The following is an 8851-nucleotide window of genomic DNA, read 5'->3' as shown; positions in this document are numbered from 1 at the left end:
AACTGTCACTACCATTACCTCTTCTCTAAAGGGCAAAACTGTCAACATCACACCACAATCCATATCAGAGGTCTTTCAGCTCGATGATCAGGAAGGTAAAGATTCTTTCCCTAAAAACGAGTTAAAAATTGACTTCATTGAGAGAGGGTATGCAGACACAATGATGAAGAGGGATACCTTACAAAAAGGTTTCTTCCCTCCTGCAACATGATTTTTATTCCATACCCTCCTCATGTGTGTTTCAAATAAAACCACTTCTTTTAATGAAATACCATTGAAGATTCAAAACCTGGGATATGTTATTCTTTAAGAAGAAAACTTTAATTATTCCCAGGTAATCTTCAATGATTTGGTAAAAATGTTGAAACAAAATCATTCTTACTGTTTCCAAGATTTTTAAGTTATTATTTTGAGAAAAAAATTAGTAAGGATGATATTGCTGTAATAAACCAAGGTGAATCTCTACAAATGCACAGCTTAACTGCTAAAACTTTTACAAGAATGTCAACACCTTGCAAAACACAAGCAGAGGTGCCTGAGCAGAATTTAGCAGCAAACACTGCTCCTCAGGTATCTGCTGCTGAGCCCACTGCTCAAGGTGATCAAGGTAGCAAAACAACTGCCTTGAAACCCACACCTAAAATCACCAAAAAGCCACAGAAAAAGAAAACTCAAAAACCCCCCAAACCTACCAAAAAGGCAACTCTGGAGGATGAGATACCAGAGTAACTGTCTGTGACAACACAAAAGTCACAACTAACCACTGCTGCTTTTTCCTCACAGCAGTTGGTAAAAATATCTCACACCATAACTGAAACTCCTCCTGTCTCTTCACAAAAAGAACAGGTTGTAAAACAAGGGTCACCACATCATGATGCTCTGGAAGCACTTGTTTCCATCATCCACAGCCCAATACCCGGGGCAAATCCTCTTTCTACACCCAAACTCACATCCCCAATTCCCCCAAACACCAAACTACTGTTGGATGCAATTGATTTGAACCTGGCACAAACCAGTCCTTCTCAATAACCTGTTCATGAGAATATACCTCAACATGAGACTGGGCCTGATGTATCAATCTTTGCTAACCCACCAACACAACCTGAGGAGGTTACACCCCTTGAGTTACATGTAACTCTTGGTGGTAATCCAAGTGAAGCAGCCACTACAAGTGTTGAACCTACAGGTTTACACTTGGACAGTGGTTACATCAATAAGACTTCCTTGGAGGCAATTCCTTCCATAACACCCCTGTTATCTGCTAGTGAGTTTGTTTTAACCACTGGTTCCATCAAAAGATTATCAAGTGTTAAAGGAAGAAGACCCCAGTACCAAGAAAAAGGGGCATCAGTTGTTGATGTTAGGAGTATACTCCGTACCTCAACCTCTGATAAAACCACTGCTAGTGGGAAATCAGATGATCCCATTCAGTTGGGTGATGGTTTAAAGTACCAGGAATTGACGGAAAGAGTCGAAAAACTGGATACCTCTGTTGCAGAAATCAAAGAAATGTTGCAACAGTTGTTGATAGTTCAAATGGTACAATCCACTGCTGTTCCACCTCAAGCACCTGCTCCTCCACCAGCAGACGTCACAAATGAGCTTTGGAACCTTTTTCAACCTTTTCTCCAACAACAACATCAACTGGCTGAACAGCAACATGAAAAACATGTTCAAGATCTGAAAAATACAATGGAGTCTAGGTTCAAGGATACAAAAGATGACATCAAGGCTATCAAGGCTCATCTATTGACAACCACTGGCACTGCTCCTCCGACAGTTCTTTTTATTGATGAACTCCCCCCAGATAATGCCAAAAAGGGGGAGAAAATTAAGGAGTGGATAAAGAAAGAGATTGATAATGGGTTGTATCTTGATCCAGAAAAGGATGCAATGCTCAGAAACATTCCCTTGCCAGATGGTAGCAAGAAGGTTGATGTTACCCAGAATGCATTTGATGATGGTGTCATAAGTGTAAAAAGGGATAGAGCGGCAAAGGATTTGTCAAGGTGGAATGAGGAGAAGAGAGCTTTCATAAAGCTGAATGCGCAGGGTTGTTCTGGTGAAAAGGATGTTCAAAATCCTGTTCCAAAAAGAAATCTTACGAGAAAAGTAAGGAAACCCAAGTCCACACCATCCAGTCTTCCAAAGTATACTTCAAAGCCACCATCCAAAAGCCACCAACATCAAACCTCACCCAAACAGCTGCTGAGACTCCTGCTGTATCACCATCTGCCGGTACTTCAATTGTTTCAACAACTGCTCTCATTTCAACACACACTACTTCAACACACACCACTACCACTGCCTTACCATCACCACCATCACCACTTAAAACAACATCTCCACCATCATCTCCTGCCAAAAAGCAGAAGACAGCAGATGTTACAACATCTGTTGTAATGACAACAGTGGTTGAAACACCAGTTGTTTCAACAGCTATTTGTCAATCACAAACCACTGCCTCTCATATCATTACCACTGTTCCATCCACGACATCATCTGCTTCTCCTACAATAAAAAGGAGAAGGGTTATCATACCAGATGATGATTCTCCATCACCATCACCACCACCAACAGCTTCAAAATCCCAAGCACTTGTCACAATTCCAAAACCCATTCCTCTCTCTTCAGCTCAAATCCAAAAGCCATTACCTCCTGCAGGTGTTGTATTTCCTTTGGAACTCATAGCAGTTAGGGAAGAAATCAAATCTTTCTATTATGAGGATGACCCTGCCAAAAGGAGTTTGCCATCGATTGAAGGATATCCCCGGCCAAATAATATTGAAGAATATTTTAAAATCAAGGCCAAGCAAGCAGAGGATATCTCAATCAAAAATAAACATGGGAAATCTGATAGAGAATTTCAGCAAAACTATCAGTTTCTACTCACACAGGTCAGATCTATGGAGCAATTAGCCAAAACTGTATGTCAACAAATCTCTAAAAGGGCAGATGAGTCCTTGAGAAAAGACTACATTGAAAACATCATGATCTACAAGAAATACAAGGGGGAGAAACACATGTATAAAAACTGGACCATTCCTAAGCTTGAAAAAGAAGTAGCCAGGATTCATGAAATGATCAAAAATAAGGTCAAGCAGACTCCTCCTGAAAAATTCAAACAATTTGAAGCTGACAAGGCCTTAGAGTTGAAGAGAATGAAAGAGGAGCTGGTAACAGCTGATTATGGGTCAAAGAATTATGTGTCAAAGTGGGGAGAAGCTAGGGTCAGGGCCACCTATAAAAGGTTGGAGGAACTTAGGAAGAAAGATCCAACAGCTCCACAAAAGCCTGACTACTCCAAAGCAGAGGTCTCAAAAAGACCACCAAAGCTGCAAGCCAAAAGAACCACTGCTCCTGCCGGTGCTGCCATCTACAAAAGAAGGAGACAAAACCAGTTGGGTGCTGAAACAGTTCAAGATCTAATTGCTGGTAATGACCTTGTAAAAGAGGGCATTAGGTTAATGATGAAAGAAGATCCTGAATTGGAACAATCTACAAGTACTGCTCAGCCAGTCATGAATAGGCCAGCATCACCAAATACCTCATCTAATAAAAATCTCCCAAGAAACCCACCAGGATCAAAAGTACTAAAGTGGAAAACTGATAAACAGACCCACGTACTGACTGTGTTCAAGTCTAGTGGAGAAGTGAAGAAATTAACAAGGGAACAAGCTCTTGGCCAGAGTATTGAAGATTTGCAGGATCTCCTTGATCTTCCACTTAGCAGGGATGATGATGACACAGACGCCTTAACCTTTGAATTACAACTCAAAGGGCAAATAAGGGAACTGCTGATGAGGCAATAAAGATCTTTTAATAATGGAGAGTTTTGGCATTATCTGTTCCAGGGGGAGATTGTTGGGATTGAACCCTGCCAAAGGAACAGATAATAAAAGCCAAAACTGGATCAGAGCAGTGGATCCAGAATAAGCAGATGTTATGCATGCAAATCTCTCCCCTTGAAAGTGGTTTCAACATTTGCTGACCTCCTATCCGCTGATCATGCAAACTGCTGACCTACAACTGCTGATGAAGTCAAAGACTGTTGAAGAACTAAAGCTCTGCTGCTCAATCTACTGCCTTGTTTCAAGCACTGCTGATCATGACAAGTACTGCTGTGTTCACAGCAGTGGAAGGATGCAGCAGCTGTTTATGTTTACGTTATGTAATGAATTGTAACATCAATAGTTAGCATAGCAGTGTTTGTATAGGTCAGTTGTTAAGAGTTTGTTAGGAGGTTAGATATCACTTTCTTGGTGACGTCAGCTTAGATGCTCAGTGGTTTGCTAGTGCCTATAAATAGAACAGTGCTCTGTACTATTCTGTTTAGCTCTTTCACCATCTTCTTCCTGCATGAACAAATATTGAGCTCGGGCTGAGGGGGAGTTTGCAAAGCATACATGCAATTGTAATCAAAGTTTGAAATAAATTTAAGCATTTGATTCTTTGTTGAAAATGTATGTTTGAAAGCATTTCTTCTGTTTGATTGTGAAAAGTTTGCGTCCATTTAATTTCCGCTGCACAACTCATTCATCAATTCATCTTAATTCAAACACAAATCACAATCAATCCAAACTCAGATCCTAACAATTGGTTATGTATCAAGCGTAAGTCGTGTAACGGACACGCCAATCCGTTGTAAAAGCATGAGCCCTTGTAGAGGGATTATAGCTCGGAACATTCGCTCGTCAAATGATTTCGAAAATGCACGGATAAATTCTTGTAAACAAGCATGATGATTATTGCACAAGCAACCCTCGGGAGGGGAGTAAAAGCTCACACTTGGTAAATGTGGAAATGGGTGCATTGGCTTTAAGTTTATGAGAAAATAATACATGCTATGGAACTTGTAAACAAATGGGTCAAATAAACAACGGACAGATTATAGAACAACTTTTATAAATTAATATTTTTATGCAAAACATATTGATAAACGCGTCCGTAATTAAATTACGGTCGCGTAGGAAAAAGAATCGGTTAAATCGGACTTACGGATCCAAAGTTATGACCATTTGAAATTGAACATAGTAAAAATTCGGAGCTGGCAGAAAATGCAGGTCCAGAAACAGGACCTGCTGGAAAACGTGTTCTCCCGCGCCACGCGATGGGGGTAGGCAGATCTGGCGCGACACGCGGGGCCTCGCGCCACGCGAGAACCCTTCGTGACACGCGACAGGGTAAAAAGATGAAATTTATTTTATTTTCGATGGTTTCAATCCTAGAACTTGTTTATAAGTATTGTATGTATGTCATAGCTAACTTTTTAAGTGGTTTTGACTCTAGGTACTAAATGGGTCCTTCCGGATGATGATCGAGCATGTTTCAAGAACCGAACACAAAACTTTTGGATGCTTCCGCGTTAACTCGATCTTGTTTAGACAATGTTTTTGATGTAAATGAATTGCTAATCATGTGATCAATGTTTTAAACTAGTTAGTAGTTAACTAGTAGGTGTTATTAAAAACTTGTTTTGTACTTATTATCAATGTGTATGGTCTTTAAACATGAAAATTTGTAAACTCAAATTTTAGTATGAAATTCATGTAATTTATTATCAAATCCCGTCCTTTTTATTAAGGGTCTTACACAACCCGACAATTCTGAGTATTAGGCTCGGTTCGCAACCGAAAGTCGCAAAAGTAGACTTTTGCTTTGACTTTCAGTTCTGACCCAAATTAGCTTAGTATAATTATGCCTTAGGGTTCCTTGGTGACCATATTATATGTTAGTATAACCCTCTAAGGTCATACTACATGATCCCTAGAAATTAGAGATCATTTGCATGTTTCCGTTAAATGCTTAAAAATTAACCATTATGCCCTTATGTTATAAAAACGAGATTTTTTAAAATATGAGAGGATAAAAAGCTTTATTACTGATATATAAGTATGTCCTAAAAATTTGACATCCGTTTCTGGTCTCAAATAAAAGTTATGCAAGATATTGTAAAACAAGACTTTTTGTTAATTAAATTGCATTTCTGGCATAAGTCATATTTAAACCCAATTTTTGGCACCAAACTTCCTACCCACTGTTATGATATAATATTTAGGGATTTTTGGAAATTTTTGTCAAATTTTATACTGACCATAACGTAGAGTTCTAGCATGAATTCGGTAATTGACGATAATGCCCTTTTCATTAATAAAATGAGATTTACATATCTTTTATATGCTAAACTTTTTCTTACTGATGTGATATGTTAAATAAAATATTTCTAACATTCAAGACTGATCAAAACTTCAAAATTTTATAAACATCTCAAATATCGTCAAATACCGACTTTTACGCTAAATATGCGCATAGTATGGTTTAAAACCATATTTAACGCCTAAGACTTGTTACCTACTGATTTTATAAATAAATTTTTATACTTTAACAGTAAGTGTAACTCTTGAACTCAGACTTCCAAATTTGACCTTAAAAGCATATGTGAAATGACCAAAATGTCCCTTCGGTGCATAGTTTGGCCATAAATGATAAACCTCACATATGTATGATATCCTACTGATGTAACTTGATAAAATAAATATTTTTATTGAATATTTTAGACCAGAACCTCAGTTTGCTTTTTTTTTACCGGAAAATTTGGATCACTGACGGACCATTGAAGTATAATCGTGCCACCAGTAGAACCACCCGATCATATCCATCTCCACTAGACATAATGCCTATACAACAAATCAGGAGGAAACCCAACAAATATGGGAAAAACCCCCCTTGTGGGAATCGAACCCAAGACTTATTGGTCCCTCAGTTTGCTATTAAACCTATTTTATAAATTTTAAAATGACCAAAATAACCTTACGGGGCTTAAATTGGTTTTAAATTCGTTTTGGGCATAATTATTGATATCCTACTGATATCATATCATATTTAAAGCATATTAACTTGTGAAACTTGTATATGACCCATTCAGTTACCCATTATGCATATACGTGTTCGGTACGGTTTGTGTAACTAGTTTGCATAAATTAGCCGAAACGGGTCAAACCTTATCATCTTTACTTCAAAATCTAGAATGTATTTAGTTTACCCATTTTATACAAGTCTTCATACTTGTTGGGTCTAAATCACATTCCAATCCGGTCACCGCTTAATCTTGTGTTTCGTACCGTAAACTTTTCTTTAAAACTAACCGGTCTAAGTTACAACTTAAATAAGACCCGTTAGGAATCTAATAGGTTATTAAAACCTTCGTTCCAGATTAGGATCCCAGTAAAAGCTATCTGCACTTGTTGATTAGAATATACGGCTGAGTATAATTTATATTTTAGCTCAGGTAAATATTTTTGACTTATTTTCCCTTATACGGGCTTGGGATACGGTAAATTATTACCGCTTGGTCGGGTATTGAATATTTACTCGATTAGTGGTTAAATCATTGAGATAACTCATTTTAATATGTTTTGTTTGATACAAAGCATTTGGGGGTTAATATGACCGTGTCCTGGATATCCTCGGCTCATTCATTTGAAATGGCCATGACTTAAGCACGGGGTGTAGGCATACAAACCAATTTTGGGGGTTAATATGACCGTGTCCCAAGTTATAAAAGATTTTATGCCTTGTGCATCCAAACCAATTTTATAAACACTTTTCAAAAAAGTCAGTTAATTGTATTTACCAGTTTAAACTGTTTAAACTGATGTATTTTTCAAAAAGATTAAGTGTAGATACTACGCGAAATGGGCTGGAAGCTCCTGAGTATTAGATAAAGAGTCTTGCAAGCTCTTAATACTTAAAGTCTGTCGAACAATATTTTACTTTATGTTTTAGATCCCCCTGTGGATCCACATACAACCGTTTGTATAATATTTCATTATACTTATCATTTTGGTTTGTATTATTTTCATTCTAGACTTCCGTTGTGCATTAAACTGTGATTATTTGACTGTGATGATATCAACTACGTCACGATACTCCCCACTGGGCCCACCGGTAATTCGTGGAAATATCGGGGTATGACACTTACGTATACCCTATTCGCATATGATCTATGTATCATTCCTTAGTTTAACATACCATTTGTACATGTATTTTTCCCAAAGTTTAGAAAATTAAAAAACGTTTAAAAATGGGGACATGAACTCACTGTTTTGCGTCTTCGTGCGTCCTAACTTCACCGGTCTCTTCTTGGTTTGCGACATAACCTATAAATGTTCTACGTATGTTAATCACCTAAACTTTTAATTCACTACGTACAAGTTATCCATCTTGTCTTATATATTTGTTTTGTTTTAGATGTATATGTTCTTGAATTGTTAATATATATCTTACATATATATATATATATATAGTTTTTTATACTTATGAGTTTTATTAACGGGTCTAGTTCTTATTGTGACTTCGTGCCTCGCACGAGTAAGGTGTGCATGTCCGAGACATGTGTGAGTCGTGCCCATTATAGTCGGATTCCACCCGTTCGTCGCATTATCATTAAATTAAATTGTATTTTCTATTTCTAATTATATATATTTTTATTCTCCATATATATATATATATATATATATATATATAATAGGATTAAAAGGGATACGTGTTAAAAATAATATATTTTTAGCTTATCCTTGTATATGTTTATTTGTATTATTTCTCAAAAATAATGTAAGTAAATTGTTAAATAATATTTTCAATATTATTTTTAGTATATGTATAGTTAGGCAAGTATACATGTATTTAAGTATAAATACTTATGTATCTTGTATAATTGTCAAAAATCATTTCTTATAATTTTATACTTTCCGGAATTTTATTTCTTAAAAATAATATATTTTTAAATCTTGTTTGTGATATATATATTTTTGCCATGCTTGTTAAATATGTATATATCTTGTCATTTGTC

The sequence above is a fragment of the Helianthus annuus genome, chromosome 13, assembly GCF_002127325.2.
Source record: "Helianthus annuus cultivar XRQ/B chromosome 13, HanXRQr2.0-SUNRISE, whole genome shotgun sequence".
NCBI lineage: Eukaryota > Viridiplantae > Streptophyta > Magnoliopsida > Asterales > Asteraceae > Helianthus > Helianthus annuus.
This window is presented reverse-complemented; position numbering follows the sequence as displayed.